At 39.0% G+C, this 19,926-nt stretch overlaps 1 protein-coding gene and 1 non-coding gene across 2 annotated transcripts in view; one reads left to right on the forward strand and one right to left on the reverse strand.

Moving 5' to 3' along the window:
- Window positions 1-19,926, forward strand: part of ZFAND3 (zinc finger AN1-type containing 3) — a 319,337-nt gene that overhangs the window by 22,577 nt on the left and 276,834 nt on the right. The gene's annotated exons all lie outside the window — the stretch shown is intronic.
- Window positions 9,196-9,277, reverse strand: TRNAS-CGA (transfer RNA serine (anticodon CGA)). The gene has a single exon. It is a non-coding gene; the product is annotated as a tRNA-Ser (tRNA).

The following is a 19,926-nucleotide window of genomic DNA, read 5'->3' on the forward strand; positions in this document are numbered from 1 at the left end:
AGATGTTATGGAAAAACCCAAACAAACTTTTTGGCCAGCCCAGTGTAAGATATTGCTATAATTCCCTGTACTGTCCAGTAAATCCTTAATGCTTATCTATTTCAAGTATAAAATACTTGTTAGTCCCACATTTCTGATTTGTTCTTCTTGCCCTCCTTCTCCCTGTTTGTTGTTTTCTGTGTCTTGTGAATCTGTTTGTCTTGTATATTGATTCATTTGTATTATTTTTAGATTCCACATGTAAGTGATGTACAGTGTTTGTCTTTTTCTGTGTGACTTATTTGACTTATTTCACTAAGCATTATCTTCTCTAGGTTCATCCATGTTGCTGCAAATGTCAGTATTTTTTTATGGCCGAGTAGTATTCCATCACCCATATGCATATATATATATATATATATTTATGTATTTGTTTTTGGTTGCACTGGATCTTTGCCGGTACACGTGAGCTTTCTCTAGTTGTGGTGACCTGGGGCTTCTCTCCATTGTGGTACATTGGCTTTTCATCGTTGTGGTTTCTCTTGATGTAGATGGAGCACAGGCTGCAGGCACATGGGCTTCAGTGGTTGCAGCGTGTGGGCTTAGTGGGCTGACTTAGTAGCAAGCACGTGGGCTTGGCGGCCCATGGGCTCTAGAGCATCGGCTCAGTAGTTGTGGGGCACAGGCTCTGTTGCTCTGCAGCATGGAGTCCTTCCAGAGCGGGGATTGAACCTGTGGCCCCTGCTTTGGCAGGTGAATTCTTATCCACTGTGCCACCAGAGAAGTCCCTGTGTTGTATCTTCTTAAACTAGTTGTCTTCTTTTTTTTTTTTTTTAAATTAATTAATTTATTTGTCTGTGCTGGGTCTTAGTTGCGGCATACATACACTTAGTTACAGTATGTGGTATCTAGTTCCCCGACCAGGGACTGAACCCAGGTTCCCTGCATTGGGAGCTTGGAGTCTTAGCCACTGGGCCACCAGGGAAGTCCCTTAAACTAGTCTTCTATTGATGGGCATTTGGGTTGCATTCATGTCTTGGCAACTGTAAATGGTACTGCTGTGAACATTGGGGTGCATGTGTCTTCTAAAATCAAGCTTTTCTTTTTCCCCCAAAATATACCTGGGAGTGGAATTACTAGATCATATGGTAGTTCTGCTTTTTAGTTTTTTAAGGCACCTCTGTACTGTTTTCCACCATGACTGCACCAATCTATATTCCCACCAACAGTGTATGAGAGTTCCCTTTTCTCCACATCCTCTCCAGCATTTATTATTTGTAGACTTTTTGATGATAGCCTGAAATGAATAATCTTAAAGTTTTGCTGAATCTGTTGAGTAGCTGTAGGGATTGAGGAGAAATTTTCAAAATCACAGTGAGGTCTTGATGTAAATCCTTAGGTGCTGCTGCTGATCTTCATGGGGAGTCTGTCTGAAATGGTCAAGATAATTTGCTTGATGGTAACTGCTTGAGTTAGGGCTTTTTCATTGCTTAATGGTGTTGTGAACCTTGGATTGGCCAGAGGTGGCGCTGAGTAGCCCTTACTGAGAACGCCACTGAGCCGTTTTATCAGCAGCGTGTCTCCCCTGTTGACTTGGTATGCTTGAATGTGGGTGATGCAGGAAGCACTGTTGTAAATGGGGGTAGTAGTTCTTGACTCATACAGATATCTGTGACTCAACACTAATTACTGGGGGTCAGGTGTTTGTGCTGGAAAGTTCTCTTTAAGTGACCATATTCCTTTATGGTAATAATCTGTTGAAATAATTCTTTCCTTATTTGTCCAACAGTAAGTGACATTGTGAAATCATAGTAACTTTTTACAATACTTTAATGTATGTTACCTCATTTATCCTCACAAGCCTGTTGTGGGCAGGACAGATACCTGAATTTTATAGCTGAGAAACCAGATGACTGCTTCAGGCATGATTATCTTCACAGGACTGGTGTTAAAATTTTGAGATATTGCTAACTGTGGCCTGGTCCTTTGCTTCCAAAGCTAGAAACTCTTATATTGAAGGTTTCCTAAGACTTTTGGGGCCATAATTATGCTTTCCAAACTCATGAGGCCAGTTGATTAGAAAAATCAGAGATAAGAGGAAGATTAATTACATTAATAAAACACAGAACCAGTTGATTACAATCTTTTTAGGTTGTACTACATCTGTGACTGTATTGCTTTTATAAGTTTACCTCAGTTCAGAGCATCACTTTTATGAATTCAAGGTACTTGAATTTATAGTCATTCTGCTCCCCCTCTTCTGTCCCTGGGAAAATTTTTTTCCTACTGTAGATCAGTTTTGCCTGATTTGGAGATTGCATAAGTGGATTTAGGTGGTATGTATTCTTTTTGTAAGGCTTCCCTGACTCAGTATAATGTTTTTGATGTTCACAAGTCTTGTGTATGTCAGTAGTCTGTTCCTTTTTATTACTGTGTGCTTTTTAATCGTTTCTATTGTGTGAGTATACCACTATTTTGTTCCACTGTTCTCCTGTTTATAGATACCCTAATTTGCTTTTTAAATTTTAACAACAATAACACAAAAGTCACTTATCAGCATGCATTCTTACCTAACATCAGGTAATGGACTAGAATTGATTGTAATTTTCTTAGATAGCTTTATATTTCAGCCTTTTTTTTCCCCCCCTAGTTTCCTTGATTTGATTTTAGATATGGTTCGTGAGATACCCTAGTCCTTTGAGCACCCCAGTTGCAAACCATCTCATCTATTATGTATTGATTTCTACTAGGGGATGAGTTTTTAAATCTTAATGCCTTTAGCCCACTGTACTGACTATTAAGGTGATTTACTTTTTAAACAGAAGCGTGCCTGTTCTCATTTATGATCCAATTTTGTAAAATCTTGCCTGTCTCTCCGAAGCTAAAGGCAACACTGAGAGCTAATATGAGAGTTTTGTTTTGGGAACTTTGTGGCCCCCTGTATTTCTGTTCAGAGACCATGTTTGCCTAATGACTTGACATTTGAGCCTGTTTTTTCAGTTACTCGGCATTTTCCTCATTAAGGAACCTTTAATATACCCAACAGTCTTTGGTAAATGAGACCCCTTTTCCTTTTCTTTTCTGAATCAGACATCTCATGGTCCTTTAACATTTTCAGAACTCTTAATTTTTCTGCCATCTGTGTGGAACCTTGTAGTTTTTTAGGGGGAAAAAAAGGGGGATTGGAACATACCTCAAAAGTTAATAGATGTATGACTAATGCTGGGTATAATAAGATCATTTCTTAACTTTGCATCTATTATACTGCTTGAAAAATAGTGCTCCATGATTCTTCTCCATCTCTTGTTCTTCCACTTGCTCTGTATTATTAATGTATTTAGTATGGGTGATCCTTGGTCATTTTTTACTAACCTTTTTTTTTTAATATCTAAATTTGCCAAACTTGCACTAATATTTTTCTTTGTTTAATAAGTTTTTATTGAACTCTTATTTATCAGTTCATGTTATATCTTGATTTGTATATTCTTAATTTCCTCTGAGGGATAGAAACTAAATTGTAGTATTAGGATTTAGTAAGTGGAATAACTTGAATCTGAGATCCTAGGACTCAAATAATGTTTTGGAAGAAAAAGTTGGTAGCTGGAATTTGCTGAACCCTTATTTCTGTTCTTTAAGGGACTCTGCCATAGACTGAGGGTTGGGAAAGGCCCTTGGAAAGTTTTATAGACAACAGTGAGTCTTCAACACTTAGTGATACATCAGAGAAGAACATAACAAAATCCTGTGGTAATTTAGAAACCTTGTAGCTCTTCTTGTGTTGATTTCCTTCCCACTTTGGTTCTTTACTTGACATTAATAATTGGAAGTAGAACAAAATGGTCTGAATTTTATCTTTCTTGTATCTGCTTCCTGATGGAATTTCTTAGAAGCAAGGAATTGGTCTAAAGAGAATAGTTAGAGATGTGGATAGCTTATGAAAACTTAGATATTCAAGGGAGGAATTATTTTCCTTTTTTGTTAGCCCCTCATTTCTATGATTTGACTTTACGCCAGTCTTTTTCACATGTATTCAGCCATCTTGGTAATTTTCTTTGCATGAGGAGTGTGGCAGAGGCCTCAGGAAGAGAACACTATGGGAAATGGTTTGCAAGGAAGCCTAGCACAGTTGCTGGAGGCGTAGGGGGAGGTTCTGAAAGTTTGTCTTTTTACCTAGTACCCTTCAAAGCTTGAGAGAAGGAAGTCACAGCAGTTCCCAGTTTCACAGTCCTCCCTTCGCTGAGCTCTGTGGTAACTGGTGTGTGTGTGCACAGGCTTTTACTCGTGTCCAACTCTGCACCTACATGCACTGTAGCCTGCCATGTTCATCTGTTCATGGGACTTTCAAGGCAAGAATATTGGAGTGGGTTGCTGTTCACTTCTCCAGGGGATCTTCCAGATCCAGGGATTGAACCCGTGTGTCTTGTGTCTCCTGCATTGGCAGGCAGATTCTTTACCATTGCGCCACCTGGGAACCCTGTGCTAAATGTGGCTGGTGGGATGAGAAAGAGATACAGAGAAAGCATAGGTTTCCATTTGGGGGCTGCCGCAATCTTTCATTCTGTGAAAGTCTAGCTAAGAATGTGGCATTTGCCATCATCTTAGTGCAACAAAAAGGCATCTAAAAGTTGTTAGGGCTACAGTGGTTTGGTTTCCTCAAAGGAAATATCTTTTTAAATATTTAAAAGTATTATCTGCTTGTTTGAAGCAATTCAGAATGGTATATAGCATAAAGTGAAAATTGTCTGTTACCCACCTCCATTCTAAATACTACTTTCGGGAGGTAACTTCTTGGTATCATAACATTCCAGACCAGAGGGTTTTCTCTGGTGTAAAGAATCAATGCATCACTTGGGTATACTCATGGAGTTTGATTTTTATAACTTTTCCAAGGAACTTGACTGACATTAGGTCATTCTGGTTTCTTAGGAGGAATTAGGGCACTTTGGTTGTCTTTTTTATGCTCTGGAGAGTTGACAGGATATTCTGTTACAAACCTGTCCGATAAGTTGTAACTCCTGAATTTTTATTTCCTTTTATAAGTGAAGCAGTATTTTGGATGCAGTGTGGTGAAAGCCCCAGTTATCTTAGCAAATTACTCCAAAACTTAGGGCCTTAAAAAACAATTTATGATTACTTCTAAGAGTTGACAGGCTCAGCTTGGAAAGGGGAGTAGCATCACTTCTATTACCTCTGTAATGGTCAAAGCAGTTACAGAGCCTGCCCAGGTTCACGGGAGTGGGGTGGGGAATGGACTTCTAATCAGAGGCCTAGCAGAGAGCTGGGGCCGTCTTTAATCTTCCAGTGGTGGTGTGACTGACTCATGGCAGTCTTGAGAGGGAGAGGTGACAATTACAGAATATTGTTCTTACCACTCACTAGTCTTCTAAGAGGGTGAAAATTTACCATGCTCAGGCGCAGTTCCAAGGTAAATTTGTTTTGTTGTTTTTGGTAAAGGAGAAGAAAACATGAATAGCATTTGTTTACAGGAAAGGTTTTTAATGATGTAAGTAAGAAAATGAACTCTAGAGAAAGAAGGTAAGGTCTCCTACTCCCCACTCCTCTCAAGGAAGCCTACATAACTCTGAAGAATTAACTTGCTTTATTGCTTTTTCTTACTGAGAACTCTAGTAGCTTGCAGAATTTAAGAAGATGGTTTTTGAAGCAGATTGATACACTGAATGTGTCATCAAGGGGGCTTCCCAGGTGGAAGTAATGTAGTAGTAGTGAGGAACCTGCCTGTGAACGCAGGAGACATAAGAGATGTGGGTTCGATCCCTGGGTTGGGACGATCCCCTGGAGAAGGAAATGGCAGCCCACGTCAGCATTCTCGCCTGGAGAATCCCATGGACAGAGGAGCCTGGCAGGCTGCAGCCCGTGGGGCACAGAGAGTTGGACACTGTTGAAGTGGCTTACACAAGTGTGCCTGTGTCATCAAGAGAGCCGGGTGTGCCAGTCTCCACGTCCGCAGAGGTTTGCTGGATGAGACATGCGTCCCCTGTAGCTCAGTGCCCCATGCACAGAGCCTCTTAGATCTTGTTTGTAAAGTGCTGTGGGAAATGACGGTGAAGTGGGTTGAAGCTAGCTAGCATGGTTCATAATTTTCCCAACCCTTTAGCTTAAAATGAGCCCCTTGCTTATCCTTCAGGATACTTGCTTTTCAGAGATTTAAGGGAGGATTTTTGTCTTCCAATTAGATTTTAAAAATGAAACTGCCCTTTTGGAATTTTAGAACTTGAACTGTCCTGCATTCTGGGGTGTGTGGAGTGTTCTCTTACTTTGTATGCGCTTTTGCAGTTCCCTTTGTTACAGTCTCTCTCCCGTCACCTACCCAGCCCTTATTACACACCCGTGAAACTTTTTCTTATCTTACAGTATTCATGTTGGTTTTCACTTGTTCCTCTTACAGCACTGACTGACCATGTCTATGTGTTTGAGTTTATTCTAAACTGAGTGCTGAGACCATCTCAGTCATCTTGATTGCCCTCACAGAGCCTCTTACTTGCTAAAATTTAATGTGTCGAATGAAGTGCACTACTAGATGCACAGTATTCCTCTAAACCTGAGACTTGGCCAAAACTAACAGTGGAGGGTGGTTTAAAAAAAAAAAGTGGAAAGTGATAATATGAAGCAAGCCATTGAGCACCTGATAATGGCAACTGATACTTCTATAGCACTGTGTAGTACACAGGACTCTTGGCTTAAGTGTGGTTTTATACATTTGACTCTTGGAGGGTTACAATATTTCCCCTCCTTAACAGATGAGTAAAAGGAGTCTGGAACTTTCTCAAGCTCACTCCTCTAGAAGTGGGGCTAGAACTCACGTCTAGTTATATAAGTGTCTGAGACAATCCTGTAATTTTTGCTTGTGATTTTTATTCAGGTAGGTTCTGCTTCCCGAAGAAACAGAATATCTGAAGAAACAAAATAGTTTGAAAGATGATAGTTGAATTCTGGGCTTTCCTATTTCTGGCAATATATTAACCAGAGATTTCTTTTTTTTTCTTTCTGGCTCTGCTGGGCAGCATGTGGAATCTTAGTTCCCTGACCAGGGATCGAGCCTGTGACCCCTGCAGTGGAAGCGTGGAATCTTAACCACTGGACCTCCAAGGAAGTCCCTACTAACCAGAGATTTAATTTGCAGTAGTTTGATTTATATTATCTGATGCAATATGGATCTTCCTTGGTGGCTCAGACGGTAAAATGTCTGCCTACAATGTGGGTAGACCTGGGTTCAATCCCTGGGTTAGGAAGATCCTCTGGAGAAGGAAATGGCAACCTACTCCGGTAGTCTTGCCTGGAAAATCCCATGAATGGAGGAGCCTGGCAGGCTACAGTCCATGATTGCAAAGAGTTGGACATGACTGAGCGACTTCATATACTGGATATGAAAGTTCCTGTTTATATTTCTTATATTTTGAGACTTTGCACAATTTAAAAGTTACTCTTCTTAAAGTTATTTTTCCACGTTAACAACTGCTAACAAAATCTCATCAGTTTCATACTAGACAGAGTATTATTGTATTACATAATCAGAGCACTGTAGACACACAGAAAATGATTTGAGTGGCATTTTTTCAATTCTCTGTAGTATGGTGTGTAATTAGTACCATTCTGCATGCATAAGAGAGAAGTTAATCTATTATATACAAAGGATGGTTTAGGGAATAGGTTGACAAGCTGCTGCTCAGAGCTACATCTTGCCCAAAGAACTAAAATTTTTTATAAGAATCATTTTATGTTTTATGCTTATTGCAAAGAGAATAGTATTTCTGTGAATATTATATGAAATTCAAATTTCAGTGTCCATAAATAGTTTCATTGGAACAGTCACCCTCGTTCATTTACTTAACTGCTGACAGCTGCTTTCAAGCTCCGGTAGCAGAATCGAGTAGTTGTGACAGAGACCGTGTGGTCTGAAAAGTCTAAAGTGTTTACAGAAAAGGTTTGCCAGCCTGTGCCTTGGGATATTAGTGCTTAATTCTGTCTTGCGGAACCTCAGTTGAGAAAGGGTAAGCTTACGAATGAAGACACCTGTTTGACTGCTGCAGTATTTAAGAGTATTTGTATTTAAGAGGAGGAGTATGTGTATCATAGCTGTTGTGAGAATTTGATCTTATTTTTGCACTGGAGTGATATCCTTTGTCCCTTGGCTCTGACAATTACAGCCTGGATTGGGCACCCAGGTTTTATTTTGTTCTTACCTGCTGAGTTTCACTTACCCATTGTATATGACACTTTGAAAAGCACTTTTTTTAATGGCTTACATTGAGATTTACTTTTGAGAAGCTACTAATTGGCAGTTCCAAACTGGACAGATTGAGGCCAGGTAAAGCCTGTAGGTGCCTGTCAGGCAGCAGTGAAGTTAAAAATCACCTGCTGTCAACACTAGGGAATTTTACTATCATTTTCATTTTTTGAGTAAATGAAGGATCATTAGATTTCTGAAGTTGCAGCACTGAATGGGGAAACTGGGTAGTTTGCCTCTGTGGAGTGTTCCCTTTGTTTCTGTAGCCTTATCATGAATTACTCTCTGCTAACCTCTTTCTGGCTTTGGTTGGAAATCATTTTTCTGGTAAGTTTTTAATTAGGAAATGCAGAAATAGAACTGCTTGAGTTGTCATAACTTGAACTCACTGTGGAACTTTTAAACTGGAGAGGGTGCCAATGAAAATTGTTTGAAAAAACAGGGGAGGGATATGTTTGCTGCCTAAATTAATGCTGGTGGTTTTGTATTATATGAAGCTGAAGACAGTTATAGATGGGGCTAATAAGGACTGTTGAGGAGAAAGCTATCAACTTCTTCCTTTAAATTTCTATTTTGTATGGAACTTTCGTAACTTAGATCTGACAAGTGAGGTTCTTCAACACCATGTTTTCCTGTAGAAGTAGATCTTTAAATAAAAAAATCAACTCCAAAGTTTGACAGAAATCTTAAAACATATCAGTGAATAGTGTTTTATTATTCAGGTGCCATGCTGTGCTTTGTCGCTCAGTCGTATCTGACTCTGTGCAGCCCATGGACTGTAGCCCGCCAGGCTTCTCTGTCCATGGGGATTCTCCAGGCAAGAATACTGAAGTATGTTGCCATGTCCTCCTCCAGGGGATCCGACCCAGGGATTGAACCCTGGTCTCCCGCATTGCAGGCGGATTCTTTGCCGTCTGAGCCACCAGGAAAGCCCACTCGTTCTGTGACTTGAACAGGAAAGCACTGAGACGTGCTGTGAGCAGGATTTGAACCTGCCTGGGGAGACCCCATGGGGTTTCGAGTCCAAGGCCTTAACCACTTGACCATCACAGCTCCCTGCACGTTGCCTAATTAAGATTACTTTGGTTATAAGAAACAATTCCATTAACACGACTTTAGTAAGGGAGAAGTTTATTTTAAGGCCATTCGCTCAGTTCATTCAGTAAACGTTTATTGAGTCAGACATTCTGTGTCAGGCACTGTTGTAGATATTCAAGAATACAGGGAAATCTCTACATTAATCGAAGAGCAAGCGCCATTGTGTACCTCATAAACCTGGGTTCAAGGAGGTGCTGAGGCTCTTAATAGTAGGGTATATCAGTCGCGGGAAAGACTTGTTGAAATGCAGAAGGATAATTTGCATTTCTGACAGATTCCCGGGTGATGTGGACGCTGATGTTCCTCTGGGGACCACACTTTGAGAACTTTAATAAGCCCTTAGAGGGATTATGTAACTGATTCACCTTTGACAACATATGAATGTTGTCTAATTCCCTTTTCCCATCTGGGGTGTCTGATATCCATCCCTCATCTAAACAGGAATTTTTCTGGAGGGCGGTTACTCTTGAAGGACGGGATGGCAAATGCAGGCTGTGAAACATGTCCAGTGAAACACATAGTGAACTCTGGCAGGTTGTGTGTTACAGTCATCTGTTCTTCTCCTTTTTCCTACCTATCCGTTCTTATTCTTTGTAAAACTTCTAATTTTCTTTACAGAGTCTGAGTCAGTTCTGGAAGTTCTTTTGAAAGGGAGAGTGTATGATGTTCCAGCTTTCTACCCTTTTCTCTCTTGAGGTTTAACACAAAGAGAAACACATGTTAACTTCTCCCTTTTGTCCAGAAGAGTCAGAACTTCACAGCCAGGAGGATTTTGGGTGGGGGGGTGGGGGGGGTGATGGTGGTAGTGGGATGATTTTTTTAAAACTTTCTGGAAAAAGTTGGAGACTTTTAGGCTATTGAAGTATGTAGTACAGATCTGAAGTAGGATTGGGGTAGTAGGAAATAGATAAGATAGAGTGGAAGAAACACAAAGAGATGAAAAATGTGTTAATGGAAAAGAAACTTTAAGAATGAATGTCCTTGTAATTTTCCTGAGAAAACAGCTGCTATAAAGAATGTCAGGGCAGAGGTGAAGCGCGTCACGGCGCTGAGATAACACAGAAGTCAGAGGGGAACCGGAATGTCCAGGGAGAAGCCCTTGGTGGCCTGAATGTGAATTATTTTAGGGTGATTGGAAAGGTTTTTGATAGGGAAATAAAGGTACCCAGTGAAGATTGTACTTAGGGGTAGTTTTGCCAGGAATTTAAAAAAAAGAGGAAAAGTCATTTCTTAGACTGGTTCTTTCCAAAGTGCTATTACTGTGTTACTCAGTAACACAGTAATAAATAATAAATAAAGTAATAAATAAAGTGGATGTGTCTTATTTTTCCCCTTCTTACTGAGAGTGAAATTTAGTAGAGATTTAACTTGCTTAAATAAAACCTAGGTTACTGAGTTCATGAGGGTAGACTTTAAAACCCAAATCTTACTCGTTATCCTTTTCCTTGGAAATGAGGTTCTTTGTTTTCCCAGTCTTGGTTATATCTCCATAGCCGGAAGCCAGAGTCATCTTTGACCTTTATACCTCCTCCATTATTCACCAAGCTGATCTACCTGTATCTTATATGTTTCTCTCCTTTGCATCACTGCCACTGTAGGTCAGGCAGCCTCTGCCTCCTGTTGGGCCTGTTGTGTTTAAGTGGAACTTCTTACTGGGCTCTGGTCTTTCTCTCATTCCATTAATTTATGATCTTTGGAAAACAGATCTGTTAAGGTCATTTGCACACCAAAAGAACAGGATGAATGCTTACTCTTTGAGATGAAATTCAGAAACTCTGTAGTCTGACTTCAGACTATACTGTTGTACCTAACCACCTAATTTTATCCACATACACTTTGCTTAAGCCACGTAAAACTATTTGTTCCTTACTTATTACAATCTCTGATCTCAGTGTTGTAGTATAATTATGAATGAAATTCATAATGACCCTGAATCTTAAAATAGAGTTAAAATTTTGTTTGGTATTTTTATATTTTTGCTTAAGAGGGCAAGGCAGTATATAAAATAAAGATACCTGTCCAAGAGAGTTAAAACTGGGGGGATGGGGAACCACAACTTGGTACTTACAAGGATAGGTTTTCAGCTGTTAGGAAAAACTGGCTTCTTAGACTCCTCAGGTACTCAGGGTTCTGACCAGTTAATGTTTTACTGTAGTTGCCCAGTTCCTGCTTTGGTTCCTTTTGTAGCTTAATATATTTTTTGCCTTGTTTGAGACTTGCTGGTTAAACATGAATTCTTTAAAGCATTACAGAAATAAGAGAAAAGATTATAGCATATATAGTATGTGTTACATGTAAAATATCCAATTTAGGCATCAAAAATAATTTTGTGATAATTTCTAAAGAATCATTAGAAATCTTTCTAAGCATTACTTAAGAAGATCACAAGCCCAATTTAACATGCTGCTTGACTTATCTTCTAGCTCTTGACAAAAACAGAATCAGTCTGTGTGACCTTAACAAGTTATGTGACTTCACTGAGACTCAGTTTCCTTATCTCATAAAAGGGCTTAGACTAGGTAAGTGGTTCTTCATGGGTGGTGGGGAGGTTGAATTTGTCCCCTGGAGGACATGTGACAGTGTCTGGAGATATTTTTAGTTGCTATCACTTAGTGGAGAAGAGGTGCTAATGACATCAAGTGGGTAGAGGCCAAGAATACTGCTAAACATCCTACAGTATATAGGACACTCTGCAAAACAAAGAATTTGTTTTGGTCCAGTTTTTGGTCTGTTCAGTTCTGTACTGTACTATATTGTTTGCTTGAAATCTTTTTTTTTTTCAAATTGGTCCCATATACCTCCAGATCAAAACCATACTCCTTTCCTTTTTTAACCCAGTGTGGTATCTTTATTATCTCAAGAACCTATCTTGCTTTCCAAACTCCTTGCCTTCTCATTTTCTCTCTTCCTGGAATGTCTTTCTGCCTCCTCCTTGCTGTATACAGTTGATCCATGAACAATATGGGTTTGAATTGCTCAGGTCTGTTTATATGTGGATTTTTTTTTCAGTAGTAAATACTGCAGTATTACATAAACTCTGGTTGATTGAATCTGCAGATACAGATGACTGATGTAAGTTACATATAGATTTTTGATGGCGTGAAGAGTTAGTGCCCCTGACCCCATATTGTTCCAGGGTCAACTGCAGGTATACTGTCTCTAAAGACATAATTTTTGTATTCCCTTAACATTTGGTGTTAATTTAAACTAAATCATAGTTCTTTAGTTTCACATGTTCTTTGTGTACTATATTTCTAAACTTTTAAGTTTCTCAGAGGGTGTCCTTTCTCTGCTTTTAATCTATTCTCCACTGTAGATATCTTTGATGGTTTGGTGCTTTCAAACCCTGGTGGGCTTAGGAAAAAAAAAGAGTGAAAGAGTAGTGAGAAGTTGATTGTGACTGGTGCACTTCTAGGTCATAATGTCTGTTTTGATGTGGTCTGAATATTTCACTTCATTTTATATGATCAGAAATGCTCCAGCTTAGAATTAAGGGATTTAGTGTGAGTTGGTTCATTCATATCACTCTAAATTTTAACCCCTAAAAGTGACGCTTACATTGGTAAGATGGGTGTGAAGAGAGGACTGGGTAGGATTGCGTCATGGGAGACCGGCTCGTGGTGGAGCTCCGTGATAGGCGGGCCCGGGGTCACGTGGGCGCGGGGGCGGGGCACCAACCGGAGGGCAGTCCGAGAGCAAGGCGCGCTGCCGGCTTACAAACGTGCCGAGAGGTGTCCTGAGCCGCAGCAACGCTGAGGTCTTAAAAACTTCTGCTTCTTGCTACCCTGGATTTTGGTACCTAGGTCAGTAATCCTATCACTAGAATTCAGTAATAATATGGTTAAATAATCTTTCTGGGATAATCTAGGAGCTTTAACCATACTTACAACTCTGGTTTTAAGGGAAAGTGAGAAGTTCTGAGATCCAAACATCTGTTTTGTACTCTAGAAGGGGAACTTATGGTATATAATATCTGCGTAAACAGTACATTTTATAAGTCTGTTTTGTTTCCAAGTTTTTGCTTGTGAGCAGTATCATATATACAAGAAGTAGGAAGAAAATACTAAAACCTCTAAGACTTTTAAACTATTTTGTTAGAAACGAGGATAAGTAAGTAGATTGCATAAAAATTCCTGCCAGAATAAATTATTGAGGGGGAAAAACACATCTTATAACATCTATTGTATTTTTGATTATAAAAGTAATGTATGTTCAGGATAGAAAATTCAAACACACAAAAATAAGGCTTTTATCTTGTTTTGTCATCTGTGGTGGCCTAACCCCACTCTAAGTTCACCAGATGGGGAGAAATCAGCACACAAAATATTTTTCTGAATTTGCCATCTTTAGGGAGACAAATTCAGGTAAAAAGCACATATATTTAAGTTAAAAATATAGTGGAGGGACATATTAGGGCATGATTATATTAGATTGGTGCAAACATAATTGTGGTTTTGGACCGTGAATTTTAAATCATCATGACTAGGCTCAAACACACCTTTATTCATCAAAATAGGAATTGCAGTCAACACATTTTTGCCAATGAGAAATAAGTTTGTCTATTCCTGTAGCATAAAAATCCATCCTTTGAGATTCAGTGAACTCTTGGAAAGCATTTTCTGCCTCCTATTGGTTGTGGAAGCGTTGTCCCTACAAAAGTTGTTGAAATGCTTAAAGAAGTGGTAGTCTATTGGTTACGTGAATGTGGTAGATGAGGCAGAACTTGGCAGCCCAATCCTTGCAACTTATGAAGTGTTGGTTGTATGGTGTGTAATCGAGCATTGTCGTGGAGAAGAATTGGGCCCATTCTGTTGACCAATGCTGACTGCAGGTGTTGTAGTTTTTGGTGCATCTCTTCGATTTGCTGATCCTGCTTCTCAGATGTAATGGTTTAGTCAGGATTCAGAAAGCTGCAGTGTATCAGACTGGCAGCAGATCACTAAACAGTGACCATGACCTTTTTTTGGTGGAAGTCTGGCTTTGGAAAGTGCTTTGGAGCTGCTGCTCAGTCCATCCACTGAACTGGTTGTTGCCAGTTGTATAAAATCAACTTTTTATCATACATCACAGTCTGATCAAGAAGTGGTTCATTATTGTGTAGAATAAGAGAAGACGACACTTTAGGAATGATGATTTTTTTGATTATTGGTGTGCTCATGAGACACCCACTTATTGAGCTTTTTCATCTTTCTAATTTGCTTCACATGCCGAATGACTGTATAATAGTGGATGTTGAGTTCTTTAGCGACTTCTCGTGTAGTTTTAAGAGGGTCAGCTTCGACAGTTGCTGTCAGTCAGTCATGGCAAGCTTCTAATGGCCGGCCGCTACACTCCTCATTTTCAAGGCTCTCGTCTCCTTGGCAGAACTTCTTGAATCGCCACTGTACTGTACCTTCGTTAGCAGTTCCTGAGCCAAATGTGTTTTTGTTGTGAGTTCTTTCTGCTGCTTTATGACCCATTTTGAACTTGAATTAAAAAAAAAAAACTGCTGGAATTTGCTTTTTGTCTAACCTCGTTTCCATAGACTAAAAGAAATATAAACATCAAGTAATAAGTCAATAACAAAAAATAAAATAAGAAATGCTCTTTAAAATGATGTATAACATAACCATATTTAAGAATGTATTCCAGTATCAAACAGCAAAGTTCAGCAATTCAAAACCTCAGTTACTTTTGTACCAACCATGAAATTAAGAGACGCTTACTCCTTGGAAGGAAAGTTATGACCAACCTAGATAGCATATTAAAAAGCAGAGACATTACTTTGCCAACAGAGGTCCGTCTGGTCAAGGCTATGGTTTTTCCAGTGGTCATGTATGGATGTGAGAGTTGGACTGTGAAGAAACCTGAGTGCCGAAAAATTGATGCTTTTGAACTATGGTGTTGGAGAATACTCTTGAGAGTCCCTTGGAATGCAAGGAGATCCAGCCAGTCCATCCTGAAGGAGATAAGTCCTGGATGTTCATTGGAAAGATTGATGCTGAAGCTGAAACTCCAGTACTTTGGCCACCTGATGAGAAGAGTTGACTCATTGGAAAAGACCCTGATGCTGCGAGGGATTGGGGGCAGGAGAAGAAGGGGATGATAGAGGATGAGATGGCTAGATGGCATCACCGACTCGATGGACATGAGTTTGAGTAAACTCCGGGAGTTGGTGATGGACAGGGCGGCCTGCCGTGCTGCGATTCATGGGGTCGCAAAGAGTCGGACACGACCGAGCGACTGAACTGAATATAGTAGTTAAGAGAGGATTCTGGAATCAACTTTTCTGTTGCAATCCTGATTGATCTTGGGCAGTGTCTGCGTTCTCATGTATAAAATATAGGTATTGCTAATATTAATAATGAGACTTCATAGATTGTTTAAATTATAAAAAATTTTATTTCTTATGTCTCCTTTTCACTTGTGAGGACTGATCTGGCTTAAAATTGTTATCAGTTATGGTGGTTTGTGCTGATCTGGAGCTTCTGCAGTTCTATATGTTTTGGTCTAAAAAAAGCTAAAACCAATAAATTAGTAATAAGAGCAGTTTAGAAGGCAAGCTGTTAGAAGTTTGGGGTTCACAGGAGAGATACAATAGTTCTTTGTTGAGGCATTTGGAATCTTGCTTGATTGTGATGTGAATGCTTATTAATTCTTTCTTCCAAGTTTTTGGTGATCCTCTCTGATATCAGCAGCTTCTTACACCCGTTGTCTGTTTATACATCGTCTCTGGAAAAATGTACTCTGTTACTCAGCTCATTTTTTAGTTGGATTGCTTGCTTTTTTTGCTGTTATGAGTTCTTTATATATTTTAGATATTAACCCTTATTAGATACATGATTTGTAAATATTTTCTCCCATTTGTAGGTTGCCTTTTCAGTCTATTGTTTTCTTTGTGCAGATTTTTTTAAATTTACGTCCTACTTGTTTAATGTTTTGCTTTTGGTGTCAGATCCTACACATCATTGCCAAAACTGATGTTGTAGAGCTTACCCCCTGTGTTTTCTTCTTGGTGTTATATGGTTTCAAGTTCTGTGTTGGCAGTTAATCTATTTTGAGTTGGTTTTCTGCATCTATTGATATGATCCTATGGTTTTTATCCTTCATTTTGTTGTTTTGTATCACACTGATTGATGAGTGGATATTGAAACATCCTTGCATCCTTGGACTAAATCCCACTTAATTGTGGTGTATGATCCTTTTAATAATAGTGTTGAATTTGATTTGCTCTTTTCTTTTTTAAGAATTTTTGCATCTATGGTCATTAGGGATATTGGTTTATAGTTCTCTTGTATTTTCCTTGTCTGGTTTTGTTATCAGGTGACGCTGGCTTTATAAAAGGAATTTGAAAGTATTCCCTCCACTCCTGTTTTTTTGGAAGAGTTTGAGAAGGATTGGTGTTAATTCTTTCGAGAATGTTTGGTAGAATTCACAAGTGAAGCCATCTGTGCCTGGACTCTTGTTTGTTGGGAAGATTTTGATTACTGATGCTGCAGTCCATGGGGTCGAAAAGTGTCGGATGCGACTGAGCAACTGAACTGAGCTGAACAGTCTTTTTACCAGTAATTGGTTTGTTCAGCCTTTTCTATCTTCATGACTCATTTTGTTTAGGTTGTGTGTTTCTAAGAATTTATTTTTTCTAGTTGTTCAGTGTGTTGGCATATAATTGTTCATGTATCTATTACTGAAAAATATTTTTGTGTCTATGGAGGCGGGTTAACCACGTTTCCAATACCATGTTCTAGCCCTTGCTTTCGAAAGACGTCATGTTGTGATGCAGAGAGTTATGCTTTTGGAGTGAGAAAGTCCCAAGTTTCCATTTTTTCCCCACCGTCTGGTAGCTTTGTAAGACAAACTCTCTCTACGTCTTAATTTTTTTCATTGTAAAGAAAGCGTGTTTCCTGCATTTCAGAAAGGTTGTTTTAGGGATCAAATATGATAACATATATAGAAGTACTTTTTAAGCAAAACAGAGAAATTTTGGGTGTTACATTTTGTATACATTATTGTAATGTGGTACAATATTGTATCACATTACAGTGTTACATTTTGTTTGTCTTAGTCCTTTTTTAAAAATTAAAGAGCATATTTTACTGTTTATTTTTTGGCTGTACTGGGTCTTTGTTGCTGTGCAGACTTCTCTCACTGTGGCGTGTGGGCTTCTCACTGTGGTGGGTTCTCCCACCGTGTAGCACGCATCCTTGAGCGTGCGGGCTCTGTGGTTCCAGCTCCTGGGCTCTTGAACACAGGCTCCGTAATTGTGGTGTTTGGGGCTTAGTTGCGCTGGGGTGTGAGGGATGATCCCAGATTAGGGATGTCTCCTGCATTGGCAGACGGATTCTTTACCACTGAGCCACCAGGGAAGCCCTGTCTCAGCCCTTTTTAATAAAGACAGTCCTGACTCACTGTTACCTAGAGCAGGTTTTATCTGAGTAGTCTGTGCTTGGCAATTTGAACTTAACTTTCAGTGTTTCCTATTGTTGACCCTCTTGTACATTCTTCTCCATATCATTTGTAACTGTGCTCCTCTGTAATTGTCAACAGAAACTGTGATGCTCCTTAAACTGCATCTCAGAAATACATAATCTAGGGCCCTAGCTCTTTTCTGATGAATCTTACGGTCACAAACTAAAAATGAGGTTTGCTTTTGGGGAGGGTCCCAAAAGTTTTGGGATAAACAACAGATGAAGACTAAATTGGTGAATGGTTACTGGGATTATTGTATAGTCCATGGGGTCTCAAAGAGTTGGACATGACTGAGTGACTTTCACTGCTGGGATTATGAGACTGGCCTTGTACTTCAGTCAGTTTGGGTCATGTTTCAGAAAGTAGCAACTTTTCTCCACTGTCATTTGACTTTTGATTAATATTGATTTTTCTGGCTTCAAAAAGGATGTGTGTTTACATTGGAATGTACCTCTATATCCCAAAAGAACTTGAGGTAAGTAGTGGCAGTTTTATGGACTATTTCCATTTCTATGATGTGAAAGTAATATTATAAAATATTATAAATACATGGGCACTGGTGACTTTTGTGATTAATATTCAGAAGTTTAATTAGATTTTCCACAGTTTAAAAATTTGTTAGCCTTATTATTTGGCTAGTTAATGAACTTCCTCTTTCCCTGCTGGCTGACTCTTTAGAAATACAATGAATTAGGGAAAAGAATACTAATTCTGAACTGAGAATATCTGTTAAATTTTGTACTCTTTGTAGAAGTGGCTAGTGTTAGAGGTGTCATTTGGGTAAGGAATTGATTGCATTATGTCTTTCCTTGTTTGTAATTTGTATTTAATGCTCAGGGGGATACTCGTTTAGCATTTCTTGTAAAAAGGTAGACTAGATTTTAGTTTTAGCATGTGTCATAAATTTTCTTTTTTGTGTTCTCAGAAGCCACCTCAGCTCCCTTTTCTGACCAGAATAACTTGTGGTTTGTGTGCCTTTATTTGGTCACTTATTTATATGGCATTTATTTACTGAATATTGCTTAGTATCTATTAAAGCCCCAGTAGGTGTTGAGGTGAACATAAGATGAGATGATACTCCATGAAAGCTTGGAGCTTTTTCTCTGCTTGAGATCTATACTGTATGCCTTTGAAATATTAAATAAAATCTAGAGCAATGTCTCACTAAATAGAATGATGAATGCTATTAGATATTAAATACATTTGAATGTTAAAGATTAGGAAGGCCATTGTCGTGTTAAAGATAAGGCAGGCATCAGAATGACTTAAAAGACTGAAGAATGGATGTAGTTCAGATAGCAGAAGCCGGCATGTGAAGGACAGGCCTTCCATGACAAGAGGCTTGAGTAGGATGTGTGTTAGCGCGGTTTATTTAGGGTACAGTGGAAGGCACCACCCCAGCATCTTTACACATTCAGTTGATTTAATCCTTATGTTAATCCTCTGGTGTCGTGTGGTTCTGTATTTCACAGATAAAGTAAGAAAGACTTACAGGGGTTAAAACTGTTGTTACCATTTCCATTTACAAGTCATGAAAGTGCTAGGTTTTTATTCTACGTATGTCTGGGTGCAGATAAAAACCTGTGCTCCTCTGGCTATAACTAAAGAGAGAGTTGGATAGGGCCATGGAGCCTAGGTATTATGTGTGATTTTCACATTCCAGAATTTACTTAAAAATACTTCTTAGTAGGCATTAAGTATGGGTAACGAGCTTTATTTTAAAATTCCACTGTTTTTAGAGCCTACTTAAATTTTGACCTGTTGGTAGTACGGATAGAAAATATGTTCCATGTGTTCTGCTCTGCACTGCTTTCCCCACCAGTGGGTTGGTAGAAACGGGAAAATTGAAACATGGCACTGTTTCCTCTTTAGTCTGGATCTGACCTCAGTATTGTTTTTTAAAAATGCACTCAAGAAGGGAATAACATAAGAAAATTTTGTGAGTTAAATTTTATTCTTTAAGTTATAGTTTGTCTTTTTAACAGTGATCTGTTTGGTGTTATTGTTGAAAAGCTTTAGTTTTCACAGATTTTCCATCTGGTTTAACCAAATTGATTTATCAAACATATTTTCAAATGGTTACTCATGGCTTTGATTATAAAAAGTGGCAAACTGTAAGGCTAGGCATCCACCTATTCTGCAAGACAAGCCAGACA

This window comes from Muntiacus reevesi, chromosome 20 (assembly GCF_963930625.1).
Source record: "Muntiacus reevesi chromosome 20, mMunRee1.1, whole genome shotgun sequence".
NCBI lineage: Eukaryota > Metazoa > Chordata > Mammalia > Artiodactyla > Cervidae > Muntiacus > Muntiacus reevesi.